A 27,658-nucleotide genomic window follows, 5' to 3' on the forward strand; every position below is an offset into this window, starting at 1 on the left:
AAGTTATTCTTTTTTTCAAAGGCATTAATTACTTAATCCTAAACGAATTTATTTAATTTGTGTGAAGTTGAAATTATTATACTTGGACAAATAATATATTATATTATTTTTCACTTTTGTATTGTTTTAATTTATTTTATATTTTGCTTGGGATAAAACACTTTTACGGTGTTTAATTTATTTTAGATTTGATTTGGAATCATTTATTTAAATTTTTATTACTTGATTATGTAATTAGTTTTGTGAGAAATTGATTTTATTAGAAATTACAGTGATAAATTAATAAATTAAAATTAAGTTTCGGGTCATTTCGGGTCGACCCGCCGCCCCGTAAACCTGAAATTTTCGGGTTCGGGTCAGCATACCTGACCCGTCACGGGTTGGCGGGTCGGGGTTCGGGTCAACAGATTTTCTGGCGGGTCTGTTGACCCGAACCCGACCCGCCAACCTGATTTGGACCCGAATTGCCACCCCTAACTGCAAGCGTGAAGGATTGATTTCATGATAATTTAGAGTTGCGGGATGAGGGAAAAAAACAGGGTGCAAATCAATAACAAAAAAAAATATAAAGTAAATAAATAAAAGGATAAGAGGAAAATGCTTGAATTGACGCTTAAAATGAATTTCGGTCTAGAAAAGCCACACTGCTTCGCAGGACGGGGTAGTTTAAAAGAATAAAGCGAAAGGAACATGGCGGGTGCGATCATACCAGCACTAATGCACCGGATCCCATCAGAACTCCGAAGTTAAGCGTGCTTGGGCGAGAGTAGTACTAGGATGGGTGACCCCCTGGGAAGTCCTCGTGTTGCACCCCTCTCTTTTTTGTTTCGAAATCCAAATTTCCTATTCGTTCTTTATCCTGTAGTAATTTAGCTCCGTCGGAACGATTGCTTAATAGTTTGCTTCTTGTCGAAGCGTGAAGGAGGATCTGAAGGCGCGAGACAAATCAGGAACGGTACGGCTCGATCAAAGCCCGGATCGTCGCTCAAATTTGTCGGCGCAAATGTATCACCGCAACTAGGGGTGGCAATTTTCGACACGACCTGAAAACACGACACGAACCTAACACGAAATTAATGGGTTTGGGTTGAGGTTTCGGGAATTCGGGTCAGAATCGGGTTGGACCCGATGAACCCGAAAAGAAAACCGGTCGATTTCGGGTCAACCCGTGGTGACCTGATATGACCCGATATGACCCGTTTACGAATTAAAAATAATTTAATAAACATAAAAATAATTTTATCTAACTAAACTAAGTTATTCTTTTTTTCAAAGGCATTAATTACTTAATCCTAAACGAATTTATTTAATTTGTGTGAAGTTGAAATTATTATACTTGGACAAATAATATATTATATTATTTTTCACTTTTGTATTGTTTTAATTTATTTTATATTTTGCTTGGGATAAAACACTTTTACGGTGTTTAATTTATTTTAGATTTGATTTGGAATCATTTATTTAAATTTTTATTACTTGATTATGTAATTAGTTTTGTGAGAAATTGATTTTATTAGAAATTACAGTGATAAATTAATAAATTAAAATTAAGTTTCGGGTCATTTCGGGTCGACCCGCCGCCCCGTAAACCTGAAATTTTCGGGTTCGGGTCAGCATACCTGACCCGTCACGGGTTGGCGGGTCGGGGTTCGGGTCAACAGATTTTCTGGCGGGTCTGTTGACCCGAACCCGACCCGCCAACCTGATTTGGACCCGAATTGCCACCCCTAACTGCAAGCGTGAAGGATTGATTTCATGATAATTTAGAGTTGCGGGATGAGGGAAAAAAACAGGGTGCAAATCAATAACAAAAAAAAATATAAAGTAAATAAATAAAAGGATAAGAGGAAAATGCTTGAATTGACGCTTAAAATGAATTTCGGTCTAGAAAAGCCACACTGCTTCGCAGGACGGGGTAGTTTAAAAGAATAAAGCGAAAGGAACATGGCGGGTGCGATCATACCAGCATTAATGCACTGGATCCCATCAGAACTCCGAAGTTAAGCGTGCTTGGGCGAGAGTAGTACTAGGATGGGTGACCCCCTGGGAAGTCCTCGTGTTGCACCCCTTTCTTTTTTGTTTCGAAATCCAAATTTCCTTTTCGTTCTTTATCCTGTAGTAATTTAGCTCCGTCGGAACGATTGCTTAATATTTTGCTTCTTGTCGAAGCGTGAAGGAGGATCTGAAGGCGCGAGACAAATCAGGAACGGTACGGCTCGATCAAAGCCCGGATCGTCGCTCAAATTTGTCGGCGCAAATGTATCACCGCAACTAGGGGTGGCAATTTTCGACACGACCTGAAAACACGACACGAACCTAACACGAAATTAATGGGTTTGGGTTGAGGTTTCGGGAATTCGGGTCAGAATCGGGTTGGACCCGATGAACCCGAAAAGAAAACCGGTCGATTTCGGGTCAACCCGTGGTGACCTGATATGACCCGATATGACCCGTTTACGAATTAAAAATAATTTAATAAACATAAAAATAATTTTATCTAACTAAACTAAGTTATTCTTTTTTTCAAAGGCATTAATTACTTAATCCTAAACGAATTTATTTAATTTGTGTGAAGTTGAAATTATTATACTTGGACAAATAATATATTATATTATTTTTCACTTTTGTATTGTTTTAATTTATTTTATATTTTGCTTGGGATAAAACACTTTTACGGTGTTTAATTTATTTTAGATTTGATTTGGAATCATTTATTTAAATTTTTATTACTTGATTATGTAATTAGTTTTGTGAGAAATTGATTTTATTAGAAATTACAGTGATAAATTAATAAATTAAAATTAAGTTTCGGGTCATTTCGGGTCGACCCGCCGCCCCGTAAACCTGAAATTTTCGGGTTCGGGTCAGCATACCTGACCCGTCACGGGTTGGCGGGTCGGGGTTCGGGTCAACAGAATTTCTGGCGGGTCTGTTGACCCGAACCCGACCCGCCAACCTGATTTGGACCCGAATTGCCACCCCTAACTGCAAGCGTGAAGGATTGATTTCATGATAATTTAGAGTTGCGGGATGAGGGAAAAAAACAGGGTGCAAATCAATAACAAAAAAAAATATAAAGTAAATAAATAAAAGGATAAGAGGAAAATGCTTGAATTGACGCTTAAAATGAATTTCGGTCTAGAAAAGCCACACTGCTTCGCAGGACGGGGTAGTTTAAAAGAATAAAGCGAAAGGAACATGGCGGGTGCGATCATACCAGCACTAATGCACCGGATCCCATCAGAACTCCGAAGTTAAGCGTGCTTGGGCGAGAGTAGTACTAGGATGGGTGACCCCCTGGGAAGTCCTCGTGTTGCACCCCTCTCTTTTTTGTTTCGAAATCCAAATTTCCTATTCGTTCTTTATCCTGTAGTAATTTAGCTCCGTCGGAACGATTGCTTAATAGTTTGCTTCTTGTCGAAGCGTGAAGGAGGATCTGAAGGCGCGAGACAAATCAGGAACGGTACGGCTCGATCAAAGCCCGGATCGTCGCTCAAATTTGTCGGCGCAAATGTATCACCGCAACTAGGGGTGGCAATTTTCGACACGACCTGAAAACACGACACGAACCTAACACGAAATTAATGGGTTTGGGTTGAGGTTTCGGGAATTCGGGTCAGAATCGGGTTGGACCCGATGAACCCGAAAAGAAAACCGGTCGATTTCGGGTCAACCCGTGGTGACCTGATATGACCCGATATGACCCGTTTACGAATTAAAAATAATTTAATAAACATAAAAATAATTTTATCTAACTAAACTAAGTTATTCTTTTTTTCAAAGGCATTAATTACTTAATCCTAAACGAATTTATTTAATTTGTGTGAAGTTGAAATTATTATACTTGGACAAATAATATATTATATTATTTTTCACTTTTGTATTGTTTTAATTTATTTTATATTTTGCTTGGGATAAAACACTTTTACGGTGTTTAATTTATTTTAGATTTGATTTGGAATCATTTATTTAAATTTTTATTACTTGATTATGTAATTAGTTTTGTGAGAAATTGATTTTATTAGAAATTACAGTGATAAATTAATAAATTAAAATTAAGTTTCGGGTCATTTCGGGTCGACCCGCCGCCCCGTAAACCTGAAATTTTCGGGTTCGGGTCAGCATACCTGACCCGTCACGGGTTGGCGGGTCGGGGTTCGGGTCAACAGAATTTCTGGCGGGTCTGTTGACCCGAACCCGACCCGCCAACCTGATTTGGACCCGAATTGCCACCCCTAACTGCAAGCGTGAAGGATTGATTTCATGATAATTTAGAGTTGCGGGATGAGGGAAAAAAACAGGGTGCAAATCAATAACAAAAAAAAATATAAAGTAAATAAATAAAAGGATAAGAGGAAAATGCTTGAATTGACGCTTAAAATGAATTTCGGTCTAGAAAAGCCACACTGCTTCGCAGGACGGGGTAGTTTAAAAGAATAAAGCGAAAGGAACATGGCGGGTGCGATCATACCAGCACTAATGCACCGGATCCCATCAGAACTCCGAAGTTAAGCGTGCTTGGGCGAGAGTAGTACTAGGATGGGTGACCCCCTGGGAAGTCCTCGTGTTGCACCCCTCTCTTTTTTGTTTCGAAATCCAAATTTCCTATTCGTTCTTTATCCTGTAGTAATTTAGCTCCGTCGGAACGATTGCTTAATAGTTTGCTTCTTGTCGAAGCGTGAAGGAGGATCTGAAGGCGCGAGACAAATCAGGAACGGTACGGCTCGATCAAAGCCCGGATCGTCGCTCAAATTTGTCGGCGCAAATGTATCACCGCAACTAGGGGTGGCAATTTTCGACACGACCTGAAAACACGACACGAACCTAACACGAAATTAATGGGTTTGGGTTGAGGTTTCGGGAATTCGGGTCAGAATCGGGTTGGACCCGATGAACCCGAAAAGAAAACCGGTCGATTTCGGGTCAACCCGTGGTGACCTGATATGACCCGTTTACGAATTAAAAATAATTTAATAAACATAAAAATAATTTTATCTAACTAAACTAAGTTATTCTTTTTTTCAAAGGCATTAATTACTTAATCCTAAACGAATTTATTTAATTTGTGTGAAGTTGAAATTATTATACTTGGACAAATAATATATTATATTATTTTTCACTTTTGTATTGTTTTAATTTATTTTATATTTTGCTTGGGATAAAACACTTTTACGGTGTTTAATTTATTTTAGATTTGATTTGGAATCATTTATTTAAATTTTTATTACTTGATTATGTAATTAGTTTTGTGAGAAATTGATTTTATTAGAAATTACAGTGATAAATTAATAAATTAAAATTAAGTTTCGGGTCATTTCGGGTCGACCCGCCGCCCCGTAAACCTGAAATTTTCGGGTTCGGGTCAGCATACCTGACCCGTCACGGGTTGGCGGGTCGGGGTTCGGGTCAACAGAATTTCTGGCGGGTCTGTTGACCCGAACCCGACCCGCCAACCTGATTTGGACCCGAATTGCCACCCCTAACTGCAAGCGTGAAGGATTGATTTCGTGATAATTTAGAGTTGCGGGATGAGGGAAAAAAACAGGGTGCAAATCAATAACAAAAAAAAATATAAAGTAAATAAATAAAAGGATAAGAGGAAAATGCTTGAATTGACGCTTAAAATGAATTTCGGTCTAGAAAAGCCACACTGCTTCGCAGTACGGGGTAGTTTAAAAGAATAAAGCGAAAGGAACATGGCGGGTGCGATCATACCAGCACTAATGCACCGGATCCCATCAGAACTCCGAAGTTAAGCGTGCTTGGGCGAGAGTAGTACTAGGATGGGTGACCCCCTGGGAAGTCCTCGTGTTGCACCCCTCTCTTTTTTGTTTCGAAATCCAAATTTCCTATTCGTTCTTTATCCTGTAGTAATTTAGCTCCGTCGGAACGATTGCTTAATAGTTTGCTTCTTGTCGAAGCGTGAAGGAGGATCTGAAGGCGCGAGACAAATCAGGAACGGTACGGCTCGATCAAAGCCCGGATCGTCGCTCAAATTTGTCGGCGCAAATGTATCACCGCAACTAGGGGTGGCAATTTTCGACACGACCTGAAAACACGACACGAACCTAACACGAAATTAATGGGTTTGGGTTGAGGTTTCGGGAATTCGGGTCAGAATCGGGTTGGACCCGATGAACCCGAAAAGAAAACCGGTCGATTTCGGGTCAACCCGTGGTGACCTGATATGACCCGTTTACGAATTAAAAATAATTTAATAAACATAAAAATAATTTTATCTAACTAAACTAAGTTATTCTTTTTTTCAAAGGCATTAATTACTTAATCCTAAACGAATTTATTTAATTTGTGTGAAGTTGAAATTATTATACTTGGACAAATAATATATTATATTATTTTTCACTTTTGTATTGTTTTAATTTATTTTATATTTTGCTTGGGATAAAACACTTTTACGGTGTTTAATTTATTTTAGATTTGATTTGGAATCATTTATTTAAATTTTTATTACTTGATTATGTAATTAGTTTTGTGAGAAATTGATTTTATTAGAAATTACAGTGATAAATTAATAAATTAAAATTAAGTTTCGGGTCATTTCGGGTCGACCCGCCGCCCCGTAAACCTGAAATTTTCGGGTTCGGGTCAGCATACCTGACCCGTCACGGGTTGGCGGGTCGGGGTTCGGGTCAACAGAATTTCTGGCGGGTCTGTTGACCCGAACCCGACCCGCCAACCTGATTTGGACCCGAATTGCCACCCCTAACTGCAAGCGTGAAGGATTGATTTCATGATAATTTAGAGTTGCGGGATGAGGGAAAAAAACAGGGTGCAAATCAATAACAAAAAAAAATATAAAGTAAATAAATAAATGGATAAGAGGAAAATGCTTGAATTGACGCTTAAAATGAATTTCGGTCTAGAAAAGCCACACTGCTTCGCAGGACGGGGTAGTTTAAAAGAATAAAGCGAAAGGAACATGGCGGGTGCGATCATACCAGCACTAATGCACCGGATCCCATCAGAACTCCGAAGTTAAGCGTGCTTGGGCGAGAGTAGTACTAGGTTGGGTGACCCCCTGGGAAGTCCTCGTGTTGCACCCCTCTCTTTTTTGTTTCGAAATCCAAATTTCCTATTCGTTCTTTATCCTGTAGTAATTTAGCTCCGTCGGAACGATTGCTTAATAGTTTGCTTCTTGTCGAAGCGTGAAGGAGGATCTGAAGGCGCGAGACAAATCAGGAACGGTACGGCTCGATCAAAGCTCGGATCGTCGCTCAAATTTGTCGGCGCAAATGTATCACCGCAACTAGGGGTGGCAATTTTCGACACGACCTGAAAACACGACACGAACCTAACACGAAATTAATGGGTTTGGGTTGAGGTTTCGGGAATTCGGGTCAGAATCGGGTTGGACCCGATGAACCCGAAAAGAAAACCGGTCGATTTCGGGTCAACCCGTGGTGACCTGATATGACCCGTTTACGAATTAAAAATAATTTAATAAACATAAAAATAATTTTATCTAACTAAACTAAGTTATTCTTTTTTTCAAAGGCATTAATTACTTAATCCTAAACGAATTTATTTAATTTGTGTGAAGTTGAAATTATTATACTTGGACAAATAATATATTATATTATTTTTCACTTTTGTATTGTTTTAATTTATTTTATATTTTGCTTGGGATAAAACACTTTTACGGTGTTTAATTTATTTTAGATTTGATTTGGAATCATTTATTTAAATTTTTATTACTTGATTATGTAATTAGTTTTGTGAGAAATTGATTTTATTAGAAATTACAGTGATAAATTAATAAATTAAAATTAAGTTTCGGGTCATTTCGGGTCGACCCGCCGCCCCGTAAACCTGAAATTTTCGGGTTCGGGTCAGCATACCTGACCCGTCACGGGTTGGCGGGTCGGGGTTCGGGTCAACAGAATTTCTGGCGGGTCTGTTGACCCGAACCCGACCCGCCAACCTGATTTGGACCCGAATTGCCACCCCTAACTGCAAGCGTGAAGGATTGATTTCATGATAATTTAGAGTTGCGGGATGAGGGAAAAAAACAGGGTGCAAATCAATAACAAAAAAAAATATAAAGTAAATAAATAAATGGATAAGAGGAAAATGCTTGAATTGACGCTTAAAATGAATTTCGGTCTAGAAAAGCCACACTGCTTCGCAGGACGGGGTAGTTTAAAAGAATAAAGCGAAAGGAACATGGCGGGTGCGATCATACCAGCACTAATGCACCGGATCCCATCAGAACTCCGAAGTTAAGCGTGCTTGGGCGAGAGTAGTACTAGGTTGGGTGACCCCCTGGGAAGTCCTCGTGTTGCACCCCTCTCTTTTTTGTTTCGAAATCCAAATTTCCTATTCGTTCTTTATCCTGTAGTAATTTAGCTCCGTCGGAACGATTGCTTAATAGTTTGCTTCTTGTCGAAGCGTGAAGGAGGATCTGAAGGCGCGAGACAAATCAGGAACGGTACGGCTCGATCAAAGCCCGGATCGTCGCTCAAATTTGTCGGCGCAAATGTATCACCGCAACTAGGGGTGGCAATTTTCGACACGACCTGAAAACACGACACGAACCTAACACGAAATTAATGGGTTTGGGTTGAGGTTTCGGGAATTCGGGTCAGAATCGGGTTGGACCCGATGAACCCGAAAAGAAAACCGGTCGATTTCGGGTCAACCCGTGGTGACCTGATATGACCCGTTTACGAATTAAAAATAATTTAATAAACATAAAAATAATTTTATCTAACTAAACTAAGTTATTCTTTTTTTCAAAGGCATTAATTACTTAATCCTAAACGAATTTATTTAATTTGTGTGAAGTTGAAATTATTATACTTGGACAAATAATATATTATATTATTTTTCACTTTTGTATTGTTTTAATTTATTTTATATTTTGCTTGGGATAAAACACTTTTACGGTGTTTAATTTATTTTAGATTTGATTTGGAATCATTTATTTAAATTTTTATTACTTGATTATGTAATTAGTTTTGTGAGAAATTGATTTTATTAGAAATTACAGTGATAAATTAATAAATTAAAATTAAGTTTCGGGTCATTTCGGGTCGACCCGCCGCCCCGTAAACCTGAAATTTTCGGGTTCGGGTCAGCATACCTGACCCGTCACGGGTTGGCGGGTCGGGGTTCGGGTCAACAGAATTTCTGGCGGGTCTGTTGACCCGAACCCGACCCGCCAACCTGATTTGGACCCGAATTGCCACCCCTAACTGCAAGCGTGAAGGATTGATTTCATGATAATTTAGAGTTGCGGGATGAGGGAAAAAAACAGGGTGCAAATCAATAACAAAAAAAAATATAAAGTAAATAAATAAAAGGATAAGAGGAAAATGCTTGAATTGACGCTTAAAATGAATTTCGGTTTAGAAAAGCCACACTGCTTCGCAGGACGGGGTAGTTTAAAAGAATAAAGCGAAAGGAAAATGGCGGGTGCGATCATACCAGCACTAATGCACCGGATCCCATCAGAACTCCGAAGTTAAGCGTGCTTGGGCGAGAGTAGTACTAGGATGGGTGACCCCCTGGGAAGTCCTCGTGTTGCACCCCTCTCTTTTTTGTTTCGAAATCCAAATTTCCTATTCGTTCTTTATCCTGTAGTAATTTAGCTCCGTCGGAACGATTGCTTAATATTTTGCTTCTTGTCGAAGCGTGAAGGAGGATCTGAAGGCGCGAGACAAATCAGGAACGGTACGGCTCGATCAAAGCCCGGATCGTCGCTCAAATTTGTCGGCGCAAATGTATCACCGCAACTAGGGGTGGCAATTTTCGACACGACCTGAAAACACGACACGAACCTAACACGAAATTAATGGGTTTGGGTTGAGGTTTCGGGAATTCGGGTCAGAATCGGGTTGGACCCGATGAACCCGAAAAGAAAACCGGTCGATTTCGGGTCAACCCGTGGTGACCTGATATGACCCGTTTACGAATTAAAAATAATTTAATAAACATAAAAATAATTTTATCTAACTAAACTAAGTTATTCTTTTTTTCAAAGGCATTAATTACTTAATCCTAAACGAATTTATTTAATTTGTGTGAAGTTGAAATTATTATACTTGGACAAATAATATATTATATTATTTTTCACTTTTGTATTGTTTTAATTTATTTTATATTTTGCTTGGGATAAAACACTTTTACGGTGTTTAATTTATTTTAGATTTGATTTGGAATCATTTATTTAAATTTTTATTACTTGATTATGTAATTAGTTTTGTGAGAAATTGATTTTATTAGAAATTACAGTGATAAATTAATAAATTAAAATTAAGTTTCGGGTCATTTCGGGTCGACCCGCCGCCCCGTAAACCTGAAATTTTCGGGTTCGGGTCAGCATACCTGACCCGTCACGGGTTGGCGGGTCGGGGTTCGGGTCAACAGAATTTCTGGCGGGTCTGTTGACCCGAACCCGACCCGCCAACCTGATTTGGACCCGAATTGCCACCCCTAACTGCAAGCGTGAAGGATTGATTTCATGATAATTTAGAGTTGCGGGATGAGGGAAAAAAACAGGGTGCAAATCAATAACAAAAAAAAATATAAAGTAAATAAATAAAAGGATAAGAGGAAAATGCTTGAATTGACGCTTAAAATGAATTTCGGTCTAGAAAAGCCACACTGCTTCGCAGGACGGGGTAGTTTAAAAGAATAAAGCGAAAGGAACATGGCGGGTGCGATCATACCAGCACTAATGCACCGGATCCCATCAGAACTCCGAAGTTAAGCGTGCTTGGGCGAGAGTAGTACTAGGATGGGTGACCCCCTGGGAAGTCCTCGTGTTGCACCCCTCACTTTTTTGTTTCGAAATCCAAATTTCCTATTCGTTCTTTATCCTGTAGTAATTTAGCTCCGTCGGAACGATTGCTTAATATTTTGCTTCTTGTCGAAGCGTGAAGGAGGATCTGAAGGCGCGAGACAAATCAGGAACGGTACGGCTCGATCAAAGCCCGGATCGTCGCTCAAATTTGTCGGCGCAAATGTATCACCGCAACTAGGGGTGGCAATTTTCGACACGACCTGAAAACACGACACGAACCTAACACGAAATTAATGGGTTTGGGTTGAGGTTTCGGGAATTCGGGTCAGAATCGGGTTGGACCCGATGAACCCGAAAAGAAAACCGGTCGATTTCGGGTCAACCCGTGGTGACCTGATATGACCCGTTTACGAATTAAAAATAATTTAATAAACATAAAAATAATTTTATCTAACTAAACTAAGTTATTCTTTTTTTCAAAGGCATTAATTACTTAATCCTAAACGAATTTATTTAATTTGTGTGAAGTTGAAATTATTATACTTGGACAAATAATATATTATATTATTTTTCACTTTTGTATTGTTTTAATTTATTTTATATTTTGCTTGGGATAAAACACTTTTACGGTGTTTAATTTATTTTAGATTTGATTTGGAATCATTTATTTAAATTTTTATTACTTGATTATGTAATTAGTTTTGTGAGAAATTGATTTTATTAGAAATTACAGTGATAAATTAATAAATTAAAATTAAGTTTCGGGTCATTTCGGGTCGACCCGCCGCCCCGTAAACCTGAAATTTTCGGGTTCGGGTCAGCATACCTGACCCGTCACGGGTTGGCGGGTCGGGGTTCGGGTCAACAGATTTTCTGGCGGGTCTGTTGACCCGAACCCGACCCGCCAACCTGATTTGGACCCGAATTGCCACCCCTAACTGCAAGCGTGAAGGATTGATTTCATGATAATTTAGAGTTGCGGGATGAGGGAAAAAAACAGGGTGCAAATCAATAACAAAAAAAAATATAAAGTAAATAAATAAAAGGATAAGAGGAAAATGCTTGAATTGACGCTTAAAATGAATTTCGGTCTAGAAAAGCCACACTGCTTCGCAGGACGGGGTAGTTTAAAAGAATAAAGCGAAAGGAACATGGCGGGTGCGATCATACCAGCAATAATGCACCGGATCCCATCAGAACTCCGAAGTTAAGCGTGCTTGGGCGAGAGTAGTACTAGGATGGGTGACCCCCTGGGAAGTCCTCGTGTTGCACCCTTTTCTTTTTTGTTTCGAAATCCAAATTTCCTATTCGTTCTTTATCCTGTAGTAATTTAGCTCCGTCGGAACGATTGTTTAATATTTTGCTTCTTGTCGAAGCGTGAAGGAGGATCTGAAGGCGCGAGACAAATCAGGAACGGTACGGCTCGATCAAAGCCCGGATCGTCGCTCAAATTTGTCGGCGCAAATGTATCACCGCAACTAGGGGTGGCAATTTTCGACACGACCTGAAAACACGACACGAACCTAACACGAAATTAATGGGTTTGGGTTGAGGTTTCGGGAATTCGGGTTGGACCCGATGAACCCGAAAAGAAAACCGGTCGATTTCGGGTCAACCCGTGGTGACCTGATATGACCCGATATGACCCGTTTACGAATTAAAAATAATTTAATAAACATAAAAATAATTTTATCTAACTAAACTAAGTTATTCTTTTTTTCAAAGGCATTAATTACTTAATCCTAAACGAATTTATTTAATTTGTGTGAAGTTGAAATTATTATACTTGGACAAATAATATATTATATTATTTTTCACTTTTGTATTGTTTTAATTTATTTTATATTTTGCTTGGGATAAAACACTTTTACGGTGTTTAATTTATTTTAGATTTGATTTGGAATCATTTATTTAAATTTTTATTACTTGATTATGTAATTAGTTTTGTGAGAAATTGATTTTATTAGAAATTACAGTGATAAATTAATAAATTAAAATTAAGTTTCGGGTCATTTCGGGTCGACCCGCCGCCCCGTAAACCTGAAATTTTCGGGTTCGGGTCAGCATACCTGACCCGTCACGGGTTGGCGGGTCGGGGTTCGGGTCAACAGATTTTCTGGCGGGTCTGTTGACCCGAACCCGACCCGCCAACCTGATTTGGACCCGAATTGCCACCCCTAACTGCAAGCGTGAAGGATTGATTTCATGATAATTTAGAGTTGCGGGATGAGGGAAAAAAACAGGGTGCAAATCAATAACAAAAAAAAATATAAAGTAAATAAATAAAAGGATAAGAGGAAAATGCTTGAATTGACGCTTAAAATGAATTTCGGTCTAGAAAAGCCACACTGCTTCGCAGGACGGGGTAGTTTAAAAGAATAAAGCGAAAGGAACATGGCGGGTGCGATCATACCAGCACTAATGCACCGGATCCCATCAGAACTCCGAAGTTAAGCGTGCTTGGGCGAGAGTAGTACTAGGATGGGTGACCCCCTGGGAAGTCCTCGTGTTGCACCCATCTCTTTTTTGTTTCGAAATCCAAATTTCCTATTCGTTCTTTATCCTGTAGTAATTTAGCTCCGTCGGAACGATTGCTTAATAGTTTGCTTCTTGTCGAAGCGTGAAGGAGGATCTGAAGGCGCGAGACAAATCAGGAACGGTACGGCTCGATCAAAGCCCGGATCGTCGCTCAAATTTGTCGGCGCAAATGTATCACCGCAACTAGGGGTGGCAATTTTCGACACGACCTGAAAACACGACACGAACCTAACACGAAATTAATGGGTTTGGGTTGAGGTTTCGGGAATTCGGGTCAGAATCGGGTTGGACCCGATGAACCCGAAAAGAAAACCGGTCGATTTCGGGTCAACCCGTGGTGACCTGATATGACCCGTTTACGAATTAAAAATAATTTAATAAACATAAAAATAATTTTATCTAACTAAACTAAGTTATTCTTTTTTTCAAAGGCATTAATTACTTAATCCTAAACGAATTTATTTAATTTGTGTGAAGTTGAAATTATTATACTTGGACAAATAATATATTATATTATTTTTCACTTTTGTATTGTTTTAATTTATTTTATATTTTGCTTGGGATAAAACACTTTTACGGTGTTTAATTTATTTTAGATTTGATTTGGAATCATTTATTTAAATTTTTATTACTTGATTATGTAATTAGTTTTGTGAGAAATTGATTTTATTAGAAATTACAGTGATAAATTAATAAATTAAAATTAAGTTTCGGGTCATTTCGGGTCGACCCGCCGCCCCGTAAACCTGAAATTTTCGGGTTCGGGTCAGCATACCTGACCCGTCACGGGTTGGCGGGTCGGGGTTCGGGTCAACAGATTTTCTGGCGGGTCTGTTGACCCGAACCCGACCCGCCAACCTGATTTGGACCCGAATTGCCACCCCTAACTGCAAGCGTGAAGGATTGATTTCATGATAATTTAGAGTTGCGGGATGAGGGAAAAAAACAGGGTGCAAATCAATAACAAAAAAAAATATAAAGTAAATAAATAAAAGGATAAGAGGAAAATGCTTGAATTGACGCTTAAAATGAATTTCGGTCTAGAAAAGCCACACTGCTTCGCAGGACGGGGTAATTTAAAAGAATAAAGCGAAAGGAACATGGCGGGTGCGATCATACCAGCATTAATGCACTGGATCCCATCAGAACTCCGAAGTTAAGCGTGCTTGGGCGAGAGTAGTACTAGGATGGGTGACCCCCTGGGAAGTCCTCGTGTTGCACCCCTTTCTTTTTTGTTTCGAAATCCAAATTTCCTATTCGTTCTTTATCCTGTAGTAATTTAGCTCTGTCGGAACGATTGCTTAATATTTTGCTTCTTGTCGAAGCGTGAAGGAGGATCTGAAGGCGCGAGACAAATCAGGAACGGTACGGCTCGATCAAAGCCCGGATCGTCGCTCAAATTTGTCGGCGCAAATGTATCACCGCAACTAGGGGTGGCAATTTTCGACACGACCTGAAAACACGACACGAACCTAACACGAAATTAATGGGTTTGGGTTGAGGTTTCGGGAATTCGGGTTGGACCCGATGAACCCGAAAAGAAAACCGGTCGATTTCGGGTCAACCCGTGGTGACCTGATATGACCCGATATGACCCGTTTACGAATTAAAAATAATTTAATAAACATAAAAATAATTTTATCTAACTAAACTAAGTTATTCTTTTTTTCAAAGGCATTAATTACTTAATCCTAAACGAATTTATTTAATTTGTGTGAAGTTGAAATTATTATACTTGGACAAATAATATATTATATTATTTTTCACTTTTGTATTGTTTTAATTTATTTTATATTTTGCTTGGGATAAAACACTTTTACGGTGTTTAATTTATTTTAGATTTGATTTGGAATCATTTATTTAAATTTTTATTACTTGATTATGTAATTAGTTTTGTGAGAAATTGATTTTATCAGAAATTACAGTGATAAATTAATAAATTAAAATTAAGTTTCGGGTCATTTCGGGTCGACCCGCCGCCCCGTAAACCTGAAATTTTCGGGTTCGGGTCAGCATACCTGACCCGTCACGGGTTGGCGGGTCGGGGTTCGGGTCAACAGATTTTCTGGCGGGTCTGTTGACCCGAACCCGACCCGCCAACCTGATTTGGACCCGAATTGCCACCCCTAACTGCAAGCGTGAAGGATTGATTTCATGATAATTTAGAGTTGCGGGATGAGGGAAAAAAACAGGGTGCAAATCAATAACAAAAAAAAATATAAAGTAAATAAATAAAAGGATAAGAGGAAAATGCTTGAATTGACGCTTAAAATGAATTTCGGTCTAGAAAAGCCACACTGCTTCGCAGGACGGGGTAGTTTAAAAGAATAAAGCGAAAGGAACATGGCGGGTGCGATCATACCAGCACTAATGCACCGGATCCCATCAGAACTCCGAAGTTAAGCGTGCTTGGGCGAGAGTAGTACTAGGATGGGTGACCCCCTGGGAAGTCCTCGTGTTGCACCCCTCTCTTTTTTGTTTCGAAATCCAAATTTCCTATTCGTTCTTTATCCTGTAGTAATTTAGCTCCGTCGGAACGATTGCTTAATAGTTTGCTTCTTGTCGAAGCGTGAAGGAGGATCTGAAGGCGCGAGACAAATCAGGAACGGTACGGCTCGATCAAAGCCCGGATCGTCGCTCAAATTTGTCGGCGCAAATGTATCACCGCAACTAGGGGTGGCAATTTTCGACACGACCTGAAAACACGACACGAACCTAACACGAAATTAATGGGTTTGGGTTGAGGTTTCGGGAATTCGGGTCAGAATCGGGTTGGACCCGATGAACCCGAAAAGAAAACCGGTCGATTTCGGGTCAACCCGTGGTGACCTGATATGACCCGTTTACGAATTAAAAATAATTTAATAAACATAAAAATAATTTTATCTAACTAAACTAAGTTATTCTTTTTTTCAAAGGCATTAATTACTTAATCCTAAACGAATTTATTTAATTTGTGTGAAGTTGAAATTATTATACTTGGACAAATAATATATTATATTATTTTTCACTTTTGTATTGTTTTAATTTATTTTATATTTTGCTTGGGATAAAACACTTTTACGGTGTTTAATTTATTTTAGATTTGATTTGGAATCATTTATTTAAATTTTTATTACTTGATTATGTAATTAGTTTTGTGAGAAATTGATTTTATTAGAAATTACAGTGATAAATTAATAAATTAAAATTAAGTTTCGGGTCATTTCGGGTCGACCCGCCGCCCCGTAAACCTGAAATTTTCGGGTTCGGGTCAGCATACCTGACCCGTCACGGGTTGGCGGGTCGGGGTTCGGGTCAACAGATTTTCTGGCGGGTCTGTTGACCCGAACCCGACCCGCCAACCTGATTTGGACCCGAATTGCCACCCCTAACTGCAAGCGTGAAGGATTGATTTCATGATAATTTAGAGTTGCGGGATGAGGGAAAAAAACAGGGTGCAAATCAATAACAAAAAAAAATATAAAGTAAATAAATAAAAGGATAAGAGGAAAATGCTTGAATTGACGCTTAAAATGAATTTCGGTCTAGAAAAGCCACACTGCTTCGCAGGACGGGGTAATTTAAAAGAATAAAGCGAAAGGAACATGGCGGGTGCGATCATACCAGCATTAATGCACTGGATCCCATCAGAACTCCGAAGTTAAGCGTGCTTGGGCGAGAGTAGTACTAGGATGGGTGACCCCCTGGGAAGTCCTCGTGTTGCACCCCTTTCTTTTTTGTTTCGAAATCCAAATTTCCTATTCGTTCTTTATCCTGTAGTAATTTAGCTCTGTCGGAACGATTGCTTAATATTTTGCTTCTTGTCGAAGCGTGAAGGAGGATCTGAAGGCGCGAGACAAATCAGGAACGGTACGGCTCGATCAAAGCCCGGATCGTCGCTCAAATTTGTCGGCGCAAATGTATCACCGCAACTAGGGGTGGCAATTTTCGACACGACCTGAAAACACGACACGAACCTAACACGAAATTAATGGGTTTGGGTTGAGGTTTCGGGAATTCGGGTTGGACCCGATGAACCCGAAAAGAAAACCGGTCGATTTCGGGTCAACCCGTGGTGACCTGATATGACCCGATATGACCCGTTTACGAATTAAAAATAATTTAATAAACATAAAAATAATTTTATCTAACTAAACTAAGTTATTCTTTTTTTCAAAGGCATTAATTACTTAATCCTAAACGAATTTATTTAATTTGTGTGAAGTTGAAATTATTATACTTGGACAAATAATATATTATATTATTTTTCACTTTTGTATTGTTTTAATTTATTTTATATTTTGCTTGGGATAAAACACTTTTACGGTGTTTAATTTATTTTAGATTTGATTTGGAATCATTTATTTAAATTTTTATTACTTGATTATGTAATTAGTTTTGTGAGAAATTGATTTTATCAGAAATTACAGTGATAAATTAATAAATTAAAATTAAGTTTCGGGTCATTTCGGGTCGACCCGCCGCCCCGTAAACCTGAAATTTTCGGGTTCGGGTCAGCATACCTGACCCGTCACGGGTTGGCGGGTCGGGGTTCGGGTCAACAGATTTTCTGGCGGGTCTGTTGACCCGAACCCGACCCGCCAACCTGATTTGGACCCGAATTGCCACCCCTAACTGCAAGCGTGAAGGATTGATTTCATGATAATTTAGAGTTGCGGGATGAGGGAAAAAAACAGGGTGCAAATCAATAACAAAAAAAAATATAAAGTAAATAAATAAAAGGATAAGAGGAAAATGCTTGAATTGACGCTTAAAATGAATTTCGGTCTAGAAAAGCCACACTGCTTCGCAGGACGGGGTAGTTTAAAAGAATAAAGCGAAAGGAACATGGCGGGTGCGATCATACCAGCACTAATGCACCGGATCCCATCAGAACTCCGAAGTTAAGCGTGCTTGGGCGAGAGTAGTACTAGGATGGGTGACCCCCTGGGAAGTCCTCGTGTTGCACCCCTCTCTTTTTTGTTTCGAAATCCAAATTTCCTATTCGTTCTTTATCCTGTAGTAATTTAGCTCCGTCGGAACGATTGCTTAATAGTTTGCTTCTTGTCGAAGCGTGAAGGAGGATCTGAAGGCGCGAGACAAATCAGGAACGGTACGGCTCGATCAAAGCCCGGATCGTCGCTCAAATTTGTCGGCGCAAATGTATCACCGCAACTAGGGGTGGCAATTTTCGACACGACCTGAAAACACGACACGAACCTAACACGAAATTAATGGGTTTGGGTTGAGGTTTCGGGAATTCGGGTCAGAATCGGGTTGGACCCGATGAACCCGAAAAGAAAACCGGTCGATTTCGGGTCAACCCGTGGTGACCTGATATGACCCGTTTACGAATTAAAAATAATTTAATAAACATAAAAATAATTTTATCTAACTAAACTAAGTTATTCTTTTTTTCAAAGGCATTAATTACTTAATCCTAAACGAATTTATTTAATTTGTGTGAAGTTGAAATTATTATACTTGGACAAATAATATATTATATTATTTTTCACTTTTGTATTGTTTTAATTTATTTTATATTTTGCTTGGGATAAAACACTTTTACGGTGTTTAATTTATTTTAGATTTGATTTGGAATCATTTATTTAAATTTTTATTACTTGATTATGTAATTAGTTTTGTGAGAAATTGATTTTATTAGAAATTACAGTGATAAATTAATAAATTAAAATTAAGTTTCGGGTCATTTCGGGTCGACCCGCCGCCCCGTAAACCTGAAATTTTCGGGTTCGGGTCAGCATACCTGACCCGTCACGGGTTGGCGGGTCGGGGTTCGGGTCAACAGATTTTCTGGCGGGTCTGTTGACCCGAACCCGACCCGCCAACCTGATTTGGACCCGAATTGCCACCCCTAACTGCAAGCGTGAAGGATTGATTTCATGATAATTTAGAGTTGCGGGATGAGGGAAAAAAACAGGGTGCAAATCAATAACAAAAAAAAATATAAAGTAAATAAATAAAAGGATAAGAGGAAAATGCTTGAATTGACGCTTAAAATGAATTTCGGTCTAGAAAAGCCACACTGCTTCGCAGGACGGGGTAATTTAAAAGAATAAAGCGAAAGGAACATGGCGGGTGCGATCATACCAGCATTAATGCACTGGATCCCATCAGAACTCCGAAGTTAAGCGTGCTTGGGCGAGAGTAGTACTAGGATGGGTGACCCCCTGGGAAGTCCTCGTGTTGCACCCCTTTCTTTTTTGTTTCGAAATCCAAATTTCCTATTCGTTCTTTATCCTGTAGTAATTTAGCTCCGTCGGAACGATTGCTTAATATTTTGCTTCTTGTCGAAGCGTGAAGGAGGATCTGAAGGCGCGAGACAAATCAGGAACGGTACGGCTCGATCAAAGCCCGGATCGTCGCTCAAATTTGTCGGCGCAAATGTATCACCGCAACTAGGGGTGGCAATTTTCGACACGACCTGAAAACACGACACGAACCTAACACGAAATTAATGGGTTTGGGTTGAGGTTTCGGGAATTCGGGTTGGACCCGATGAACCCGAAAAGAAAACCGGTCGATTTCGGGTCAACCCGTGGTGACCTGATATGACCCGATATGACCCGTTTACGAATTAAAAATAATTTAATAAACATAAAAATAATTTTATCTAACTAAACTAAGTTATTCTTTTTTTCAAAGGCATTAATTACTTAATCCTAAACGAATTTATTTAATTTGTGTGAAGTTGAAATTATTATACTTGGACAAATAATATATTATATTATTTTTCACTTTTGTATTGTTTTAATTTATTTTATATTTTGCTTGGGATAAAACACTTTTACGGTGTTTAATTTATTTTAGATTTGATTTGGAATCATTTATTTAAATTTTTATTACTTGATTATGTAATTAGTTTTGTGAGAAATTGATTTTATTAGAAATTACAGTGATAAATTAATAAATTAAAATTAAGTTTCGGGTCATTTCGGGTCGACCCGCCGCCCCGTAAACCTGAAATTTTCGGGTTCGGGTCAGCATACCTGACCCGTCACGGGTTGGCGGGTCGGGGTTCGGGTCAACAGATTTTCTGGCGGGTCTGTTGACCCGAACCCGACCCGCCAACCTGATTTGGACCCGAATTGCCACCCCTAACTGCAAGCGTGAAGGATTGATTTCATGATAATTTAGAGTTGCGGGATGAGGGAAAAAAACAGGGTGCAAATCAATAACAAAAAAAAATATAAAGTAAATAAATAAAAGGATAAGAGGAAAATGCTTGAATTGACGCTTAAAATGAATTTCGGTCTAGAAAAGCCACACTGCTTCGCAGGACGGGGTAGTTTAAAAGAATAAAGCGAAAGGAACATGGCGGGTGCGATCATACCAGCATTAATGCACTGGATCCCATCAGAACTCCGAAGTTAAGCGTGCTTGGGCGAGAGTAGTACTAGGATGGGTGACCCCCTGGGAAGTCCTCGTGTTGCACCCCTTTCTTTTTTGTTTCGAAATCAAAATTTCCTATTCGTTCTTTATCCTGTAGTAATTTAGCTCCGTCGGAACGATTGCTTAATATTTTGCTTCTTGTCGAAGCGTGAAGGAGGATCTGAAGGCGCGAGACAAATCAGGAACGGTACGGCTCGATCAAAGCCCGGATCGTCGCTCAAATTTGTCGGCGCAAATGTATCACCGCAACTAGGGGTGGCAATTTTCGACACGACCTGAAAACACGACACGAACCTAACACGAAATTAATGGGTTTGGGTTGAGGTTTCGGGAATTCGGGTTGGACCCGATGAACCCGAAAAGAAAACCGGTCGATTTCGGGTCAACCCGTGGTGACCTGATATGACCCGATATGACCCGTTTACGAATTAAAAATAATTTAATAAACATAAAAATAATTTATCTAACTAAACTAAGTTATTCTTTTTTTCAAAGGCATTAATTACTTAATCCTAAACGAATTTATTTAATTTGTGTGAAGTTGAAATTATTATACTTGGACAAATAATATATTATATTATTTTTCACTTTTGTATTGTTTTAATTTATTTTATATTTTGCTTGGGATAAAACACTTTTACGGTGTTTAATTTATTTTAGATTTGATTTGGAATCATTTATTTAAATTTTTATTACTTGATTATGTAATTAGTTTTGTGAGAAATTGATTTTATCAGAAATTACAGTGATAAATTAATAAATTAAAATTAAGTTTCGGGTCATTTCGGGTCGACCCGCCGCCCCGTAAACCTGAAATTTTCGGGTTCGGGTCAGCATACCTGACCCGTCACGGGTTGGCGGGTCGGGGTTCGGGTCAACAGATTTTCTGGCGGGTCTGTTGACCCGAACCCGACCCGCCAACCTGATTTGGACCCGAATTGCCACCCCTAACTGCAAGCGTGAAGGATTGATTTCATGATAATTTAGAGTTGCGGGATGAGGGAAAAAAACAGGGTGCAAATCAATAACAAAAAAAAATATAAAGTAAATAAATAAAAGGATAAGAGGAAAATGCTTGAATTGACGCTTAAAATGAATTTCGGTCTAGAAAAGCCACACTGCTTCGCAGGACGGGGTAGTTTAAAAGAATAAAGCGAAAGGAACATGGCGGGTGCGATCATACTAGCACTAATGCACCGGATCCCATCAGAACTCCGAAGTTAAGCGTGCTTGGGCGAGAGTAGTACTAGGATGGGTGACCCCCTGGGAAGTCCTCGTGTTGCACCCCTCTCTTTTTTGTTTCGAAATCCAAATTTCCTATTCGTTCTTTATCCTGTAGTAATTTAGCTCCGTCGGAACGATTGCTTAATAGTTTGCTTCTTGTCGAAGCGTGAAGGAGGATCTGAAGGCGCGAGACAAATCAGGAACGGTACGGCTCGATCAAAGCCCGGATCGTCGCTCAAATTTGTCGGCGCAAATGTATCACCGCAACTAGGGGTGGCAATTTTCGACACGACCTGAAAACACGACACGAACCTAACACGAAATTAATGGGTTTGGGTTGAGGTTTCGGGAATTCGGGTCAGAATCGGGTTGGACCCGATGAACCCGAAAAGAAAACCGGTCGATTTCGGGTCAACCCGTGGTGACCTGATATGACCCGTTTACGAATTAAAAATAATTTAATAAACATAAAAATAATTTTATCTAACTAAACTAAGTTATTCTTTTTTTCAAAGGCATTAATTACTTAATCCTAAACGAATTTATTTAATTTGTGTGAAGTTGAAATTATTATACTTGGACAAATAATATATTATATTATTTTTCACTTTTGTATTGTTTTAATTTATTTTATATTTTGCTTGGGATAAAACACTTTTACGGTGTTTAATTTATTTTAGATTTGATTTGGAATCATTTATTTAAATTTTTATTACTTGATTATGTAATTAGTTTTGTGAGAAATTGATTTTATTAGAAATTACAGTGATAAAGTAATAAATTAAAATTAAGTTTCGGGTCATTTCGGGTCGACCCGCCGCCCCGTAAACCTGAAATTTTCGGGTTCGGGTCAGCATACCTGACCCGTCACGGGTTGGCGGGTCGGGGTTCGGGTCAACAGATTTTCTGGCGGGTCTGTTGACCCGAACCCGACCCGCCAACCTGATTTGGACCCGAATTGCCACCCCTAACTGCAAGCGTGAAGGATTGATTTCATGATAATTTAGAGTTGCGGGATGAGGGAAAAAAACAGGGTGCAAATCAATAACAAAAAAAAATATAAAGTAAATAAATAAAAGGATAAGAGGAAAATGCTTGAATTGACGCTTAAAATGAATTTCGGTCTAGAAAAGCCACACTGCTTCGCAGGACGGGGTAGTTTAAAAGAATAAAGCGAAAGGAACATGGCGGGTGCGATCATACCAGCATTAATGCACTGGATCCCATCAGAACTCCGAAGTTAAGCGTGCTTGGGCGAGAGTAGTACTAGGATGGGTGACCCCCTGGGAAGTCCTCGTGTTGCACCCCTTTCTTTTTTGTTTCGAAATCAAAATTTCCTATTCGTTCTTTATCCTGTAGTAATTTAGCTCCGTCGGAACGATTGCTTAATATTTTGCTTCTTGTCGAAGCGTGAAGGAGGATCTGAAGGCGCGAGACAAATCAGGAACGGTACGGCTCGATCAAAGCCCGGATCGTCGCTCAAATTTGTCGGCGCAAATGTATCACCGCAACTAGGGGTGGCAATTTTCGACACGACCTGAAAACACGACACGAACCTAACACGAAATTAATGGGTTTGGGTTGAGGTTTCGGGAATTCGGGTTGGACCCGATGAACCCGAAAAGAAAACCGGTCGATTTCGGGTCAACCCGTGGTGACCTGATATGACCCGATATGACCCGTTTACGAATTAAAAATAATTTAATAAACATAAAAATAATTTATCTAACTAAACTAAGTTATTCTTTTTTTCAAAGGCATTAATTACTTAATCCTAAACGAATTTATTTAATTTGTGTGAAGTTGAAATTATTATACTTGGACAAATAATATATTATATTATTTTTCACTTTTGTATTGTTTTAATTTATTTTATATTTTGCTTGGGATAAAACACTTTTACGGTGTTTAATTTATTTTAGATTTGATTTGGAATCATTTATTTAAATTTTTATTACTTGATTATGTAATTAGTTTTGTGAGAAATTGATTTTATCAGAAATTACAGTGATAAATTAATAAATTAAAATTAAGTTTCGGGTCATTTCGGGTCGACCCGCCGCCCCGTAAACCTGAAATTTTCGGGTTCGGGTCAGCATACCTGACCCGTCACGGGTTGGCGGGTCGGGGTTCGGGTCAACAGATTTTCTGGCGGGTCTGTTGACCCGAACCCGACCCGCCAACCTGATTTGGACCCGAATTGCCACCCCTAACTGCAAGCGTGAAGGATTGATTTCATGATAATTTAGAGTTGCGGGATGAGGGAAAAAAACAGGGTGCAAATCAATAACAAAAAAAAATATAAAGTAAATAAATAAAAGGATAAGAGGAAAATGCTTGAATTGACGCTTAAAATGAATTTCGGTCTAGAAAAGCCACACTGCTTCGCAGGACGGGGTAGTTTAAAAGAATAAAGCGAAAGGAACATGGCGGGTGCGATCATACCAGCACTAATGCACCGGATCCCATCAGAACTCCGAAGTTAAGCGTGCTTGGGCGAGAGTAGTACTAGGATGGGTGACCCCCTGGGAAGTCCTCGTGTTGCACCCCTCTCTTTTTTGTTTCGAAATCCAAATTTCCTATTCGTTCTTTATCCTGTAGTAATTTAGCTCCGTCGGAACGATTGCTTAATAGTTTGCTTCTTGTCGAAGCGTGAAGGAGGATCTGAAGGCGCGAGACAAATCAGGAACGGTACGGCTCGATCAAAGCCCGGATCGTCGCTCAAATTTGTCGGCGCAAATGTATCACCGCAACTAGGGGTGGCAATTTTCGACACGACCTGAAAACACGACACGAACCTAACACGAAATTAATGGGTTTGGGTTGAGGTTTCGGGAATTCGGGTCAGAATCGGGTTGGACCCGATGAACCCGAAAAGAAAACCGGTCGATTTCGGGTCAACCCGTGGTGACCTGATATGACCCGTTTACGAATTAAAAATAATTTAATAAACATAAAAATAATTTTATCTAACTAAACTAAGTTATTCTTTTTTTCAAAGGCATTAATTACTTAATCCTAAACGAATTTATTTAATTTGTGTGAAGTTGAAATTATTATACTTGGACAAATAATATATTATATTATTTTTCACTTTTGTATTGTTTTAATTTATTTTATATTTTGCTTGGGATAAAACACTTTTACGGTGTTTAATTTATTTTAGATTTGATTTGGAATCATTTATTTAAATTTTTATTACTTGATTATGTAATTAGTTTTGTGAGAAATTGATTTTATTAGAAATTACAGTGATAAAGTAATAAATTAAAATTAAGTTTCGGGTCATTTCGGGTCGACCCGCCGCCCCGTAAACCTGAAATTTTCGGGTTCGGGTCAGCATACCTGACCCGTCACGGGTTGGCGGGTCGGGGTTCGGGTCAACAGATTTTCTGGCGGGTCTGTTGACCCGAACCCGACCCGCCAACCTGATTTGGACCCGAATTGCCACCCCTAACTGCAAGCGTGAAGGATTGATTTCATGATAATTTAGAGTTGCGGGATGAGGGAAAAAAACAGGGTGCAAATCAATAACAAAAAAAAATATAAAGTAAATAAATAAAAGGATAAGAGGAAAATGCTTGAATTGACGCTTAAAATGAATTTCGGTCTAGAAAAGCCACACTGCTTCGCAGGACGGGGTAGTTTAAAAGAATAAAGCGAAAGGAACATGGCGGGTGCGATCATACCAGCAATAATGCACCGGATCCCATCAGAACTCCGAAGTTAAGCGTGCTTGGGCGAGAGTAGTACTAGGATGGGTGACCCCCTGGGAAGTCCTCGTGTTGCACCCTTTTCTTTTTTGTTTCGAAATCCAAATTTCCTATTCGTTCTTTATCCTGTAGTAATTTAGCTCCGTCGGAACGATTGTTTAATATTTTGCTTCTTGTCGAAGCGTGAAGGAGGATCTGAAGGCGCGAGACAAATCAGGAACGGTACGGCTCGATCAAAGCCCGGATCGTCGCTCAAATTTGTCGGCGCAAATGTATCACCGCAACTAGGGGTGGCAATTTTCGACACGACCTGAAAACACGACACGAACCTAACACGAAATTAATGGGTTTGGGTTGAGGTTTCGGGAATTCGGGTTGGACCCGATGAACCCGAAAAGAAAACCGGTCGATTTCGGGTCAACCCGTGGTGACCTGATATGACCCGATATGACCCGTTTACGAATTAAAAATAATTTAATAAACATAAAAATAATTTATCTAACTAAACTAAGTTATTCTTTTTTTCAAAGGCATTAATTACTTAATCCTAAACGAATTTATTTAATTTGTGTGAAGTTGAAATTATTATACTTGGACAAATAATATATTATATTATTTTTCACTTTTGTATTGTTTTAATTTATTTTATATTTTGCTTGGGATAAAACACTTTTACGGTGTTTAATTTATTTTAGATTTGATTTGGAATCATTTATTTAAATTTTTATTACTTGATTATGTAATTAGTTTTGTGAGAAATTGATTTTATCAGAAATTACAGTGATAAATTAATAAATTAAAATTAAGTTTCGGGTCATTTCGGGTCGACCCGCCGCCCCGTAAACCTGAAATTTTCGGGTTCGGGTCAGCATACCTGACCCGTCACGGGTTGGCGGGTCGGGGTTCGGGTCAACAGATTTTCTGGCGGGTCTGTTGACCCGAACCCGACCCGCCAACCTGATTTGGACCCGAATTGCCACCCCTAACTGCAAGCGTGAAGGATTGATTTCATGATAATTTAGAGTTGCGGGATGAGGGAAAAAAACAGGGTGCAAATCAATAACAAAAAAAAATATAAAGTAAATAAATAAAAGGATAAGAGGAAAATGCTTGAATTGACGCTTAAAATGAATTTCGGTCTAGAAAAGCCACACTGCTTCGCAGGACGGGGTAGTTTAAAAGAATAAAGCGAAAGGAACATGGCGGGTGCGATCATACTAGCACTAATGCACCGGATCCCATCAGAACTCCGAAGTTAAGCGTGCTTGGGCGAGAGTAGTACTAGGATGGGTGACCCCCTGGGAAGTCCTCGTGTTGCACCCCTCTCTTTTTTGTTTCGAAATCCAAATTTCCTATTCGTTCTTTATCCTGTAGTAATTTAGCTCCGTCGGAACGATTGCTTAATAGTTTGCTTCTTGTCGAAGCGTGAAGGAGGATCTGAAGGCGCGAGACAAATCAGGAACGGTACGGCTCGATCAAAGCCCGGATCGTCGCTCAAATTTGTCGGCGCAAATGTATCACCGCAACTAGGGGTGGCAATTTTCGACACGACCTGAAAACACGACACGAACCTAACACGAAATTAATGGGTTTGGGTTGAGGTTTCGGGAATTCGGGTCAGAATCGGGTTGGACCCGATGAACCCGAAAAGAAAACCGGTCGATTTCGGGTCAACCCGTGGTGACCTGATATGACCCGTTTACGAATTAAAAATAATTTAATAAACATAAAAATAATTTTATCTAACTAAACTAAGTTATTCTTTTTTTCAAAGGCATTAATTACTTAATCCTAAACGAATTTATTTAATTTGTGTGAAGTTGAAATTATTATACTTGGACAAATAATATATTATATTATTTTTCACTTTTGTATTGTTTTAATTTATTTTATATTTTGCTTGGGATAAAACACTTTTACGGTGTTTAATTTATTTTAGATTTGATTTGGAATCATTTATTTAAATTTTTATTACTTGATTATGTAATTAGTTTTGTGAGAAATTGATTTTATTAGAAATTAC

The 27,658-nt window shown here is 39.1% G+C and overlaps 22 non-coding genes across 22 annotated transcripts; all 22 read left to right on the forward strand.

Annotated features, from left to right (window-relative positions):
- Positions 1-695: 695 nt before the first annotated feature.
- On the forward strand, positions 696-814 carry LOC140028823 (5S ribosomal RNA). Its single transcript, XR_011832728.1, has one exon. It is a non-coding gene; the product is annotated as a 5S ribosomal RNA (ribosomal RNA).
- A 1,135-nt stretch (positions 815-1,949) lies between these two features.
- On the forward strand, positions 1,950-2,068 carry LOC140030885 (5S ribosomal RNA). Its single transcript, XR_011834804.1, has one exon. It is a non-coding gene; the product is annotated as a 5S ribosomal RNA (ribosomal RNA).
- Positions 2,069-3,203: 1,135 nt separating this feature from the next.
- On the forward strand, positions 3,204-3,322 carry LOC140028824 (5S ribosomal RNA). Its single transcript, XR_011832729.1, has one exon. It is a non-coding gene; the product is annotated as a 5S ribosomal RNA (ribosomal RNA).
- A 1,135-nt stretch (positions 3,323-4,457) lies between these two features.
- Positions 4,458-4,576, forward strand: LOC140028825 (5S ribosomal RNA). Its single transcript, XR_011832730.1, has one exon. It is a non-coding gene; the product is annotated as a 5S ribosomal RNA (ribosomal RNA).
- A 1,125-nt stretch (positions 4,577-5,701) lies between these two features.
- LOC140028826 (5S ribosomal RNA) lies at positions 5,702-5,820 on the forward strand. The gene has a single exon (XR_011832731.1). It is a non-coding gene; the product is annotated as a 5S ribosomal RNA (ribosomal RNA).
- A 1,125-nt stretch (positions 5,821-6,945) lies between these two features.
- On the forward strand, positions 6,946-7,064 carry LOC140030090 (5S ribosomal RNA). The gene has a single exon (XR_011834004.1). It is a non-coding gene; the product is annotated as a 5S ribosomal RNA (ribosomal RNA).
- A 1,125-nt stretch (positions 7,065-8,189) lies between these two features.
- LOC140030091 (5S ribosomal RNA) lies at positions 8,190-8,308 on the forward strand. The gene has a single exon (XR_011834005.1). It is a non-coding gene; the product is annotated as a 5S ribosomal RNA (ribosomal RNA).
- A 1,125-nt stretch (positions 8,309-9,433) lies between these two features.
- LOC140028827 (5S ribosomal RNA) lies at positions 9,434-9,552 on the forward strand. The gene has a single exon (XR_011832732.1). It is a non-coding gene; the product is annotated as a 5S ribosomal RNA (ribosomal RNA).
- A 1,125-nt stretch (positions 9,553-10,677) lies between these two features.
- LOC140028829 (5S ribosomal RNA) lies at positions 10,678-10,796 on the forward strand. The gene has a single exon (XR_011832734.1). It is a non-coding gene; the product is annotated as a 5S ribosomal RNA (ribosomal RNA).
- Positions 10,797-11,921: 1,125 nt separating this feature from the next.
- Positions 11,922-12,040, forward strand: LOC140031147 (5S ribosomal RNA). The gene has a single exon (XR_011835068.1). It is a non-coding gene; the product is annotated as a 5S ribosomal RNA (ribosomal RNA).
- Positions 12,041-13,164: 1,124 nt separating this feature from the next.
- On the forward strand, positions 13,165-13,283 carry LOC140029958 (5S ribosomal RNA). The gene has a single exon (XR_011833873.1). It is a non-coding gene; the product is annotated as a 5S ribosomal RNA (ribosomal RNA).
- A 1,125-nt stretch (positions 13,284-14,408) lies between these two features.
- LOC140030886 (5S ribosomal RNA) lies at positions 14,409-14,527 on the forward strand. The gene has a single exon (XR_011834805.1). It is a non-coding gene; the product is annotated as a 5S ribosomal RNA (ribosomal RNA).
- Positions 14,528-15,651: 1,124 nt separating this feature from the next.
- On the forward strand, positions 15,652-15,770 carry LOC140028830 (5S ribosomal RNA). Its single transcript, XR_011832735.1, has one exon. It is a non-coding gene; the product is annotated as a 5S ribosomal RNA (ribosomal RNA).
- A 1,125-nt stretch (positions 15,771-16,895) lies between these two features.
- On the forward strand, positions 16,896-17,014 carry LOC140030888 (5S ribosomal RNA). The gene has a single exon (XR_011834807.1). It is a non-coding gene; the product is annotated as a 5S ribosomal RNA (ribosomal RNA).
- A 1,124-nt stretch (positions 17,015-18,138) lies between these two features.
- On the forward strand, positions 18,139-18,257 carry LOC140028831 (5S ribosomal RNA). The gene has a single exon (XR_011832736.1). It is a non-coding gene; the product is annotated as a 5S ribosomal RNA (ribosomal RNA).
- Positions 18,258-19,382: 1,125 nt separating this feature from the next.
- On the forward strand, positions 19,383-19,501 carry LOC140030889 (5S ribosomal RNA). The gene has a single exon (XR_011834808.1). It is a non-coding gene; the product is annotated as a 5S ribosomal RNA (ribosomal RNA).
- Positions 19,502-20,625: 1,124 nt separating this feature from the next.
- LOC140030890 (5S ribosomal RNA) lies at positions 20,626-20,744 on the forward strand. The gene has a single exon (XR_011834809.1). It is a non-coding gene; the product is annotated as a 5S ribosomal RNA (ribosomal RNA).
- A 1,123-nt stretch (positions 20,745-21,867) lies between these two features.
- On the forward strand, positions 21,868-21,986 carry LOC140030733 (5S ribosomal RNA). The gene has a single exon (XR_011834652.1). It is a non-coding gene; the product is annotated as a 5S ribosomal RNA (ribosomal RNA).
- A 1,125-nt stretch (positions 21,987-23,111) lies between these two features.
- On the forward strand, positions 23,112-23,230 carry LOC140030891 (5S ribosomal RNA). Its single transcript, XR_011834810.1, has one exon. It is a non-coding gene; the product is annotated as a 5S ribosomal RNA (ribosomal RNA).
- Positions 23,231-24,353: 1,123 nt separating this feature from the next.
- Positions 24,354-24,472, forward strand: LOC140028832 (5S ribosomal RNA). Its single transcript, XR_011832737.1, has one exon. It is a non-coding gene; the product is annotated as a 5S ribosomal RNA (ribosomal RNA).
- Positions 24,473-25,597: 1,125 nt separating this feature from the next.
- On the forward strand, positions 25,598-25,716 carry LOC140031148 (5S ribosomal RNA). Its single transcript, XR_011835069.1, has one exon. It is a non-coding gene; the product is annotated as a 5S ribosomal RNA (ribosomal RNA).
- Positions 25,717-26,839: 1,123 nt separating this feature from the next.
- Positions 26,840-26,958, forward strand: LOC140030734 (5S ribosomal RNA). The gene has a single exon (XR_011834653.1). It is a non-coding gene; the product is annotated as a 5S ribosomal RNA (ribosomal RNA).
- Positions 26,959-27,658: the final 700 nt, after the last annotated feature.

This window comes from Coffea arabica, chromosome 11e, assembly GCF_036785885.1.
Source record: "Coffea arabica cultivar ET-39 chromosome 11e, Coffea Arabica ET-39 HiFi, whole genome shotgun sequence".
Lineage (NCBI taxonomy): Eukaryota > Viridiplantae > Streptophyta > Magnoliopsida > Gentianales > Rubiaceae > Coffea > Coffea arabica.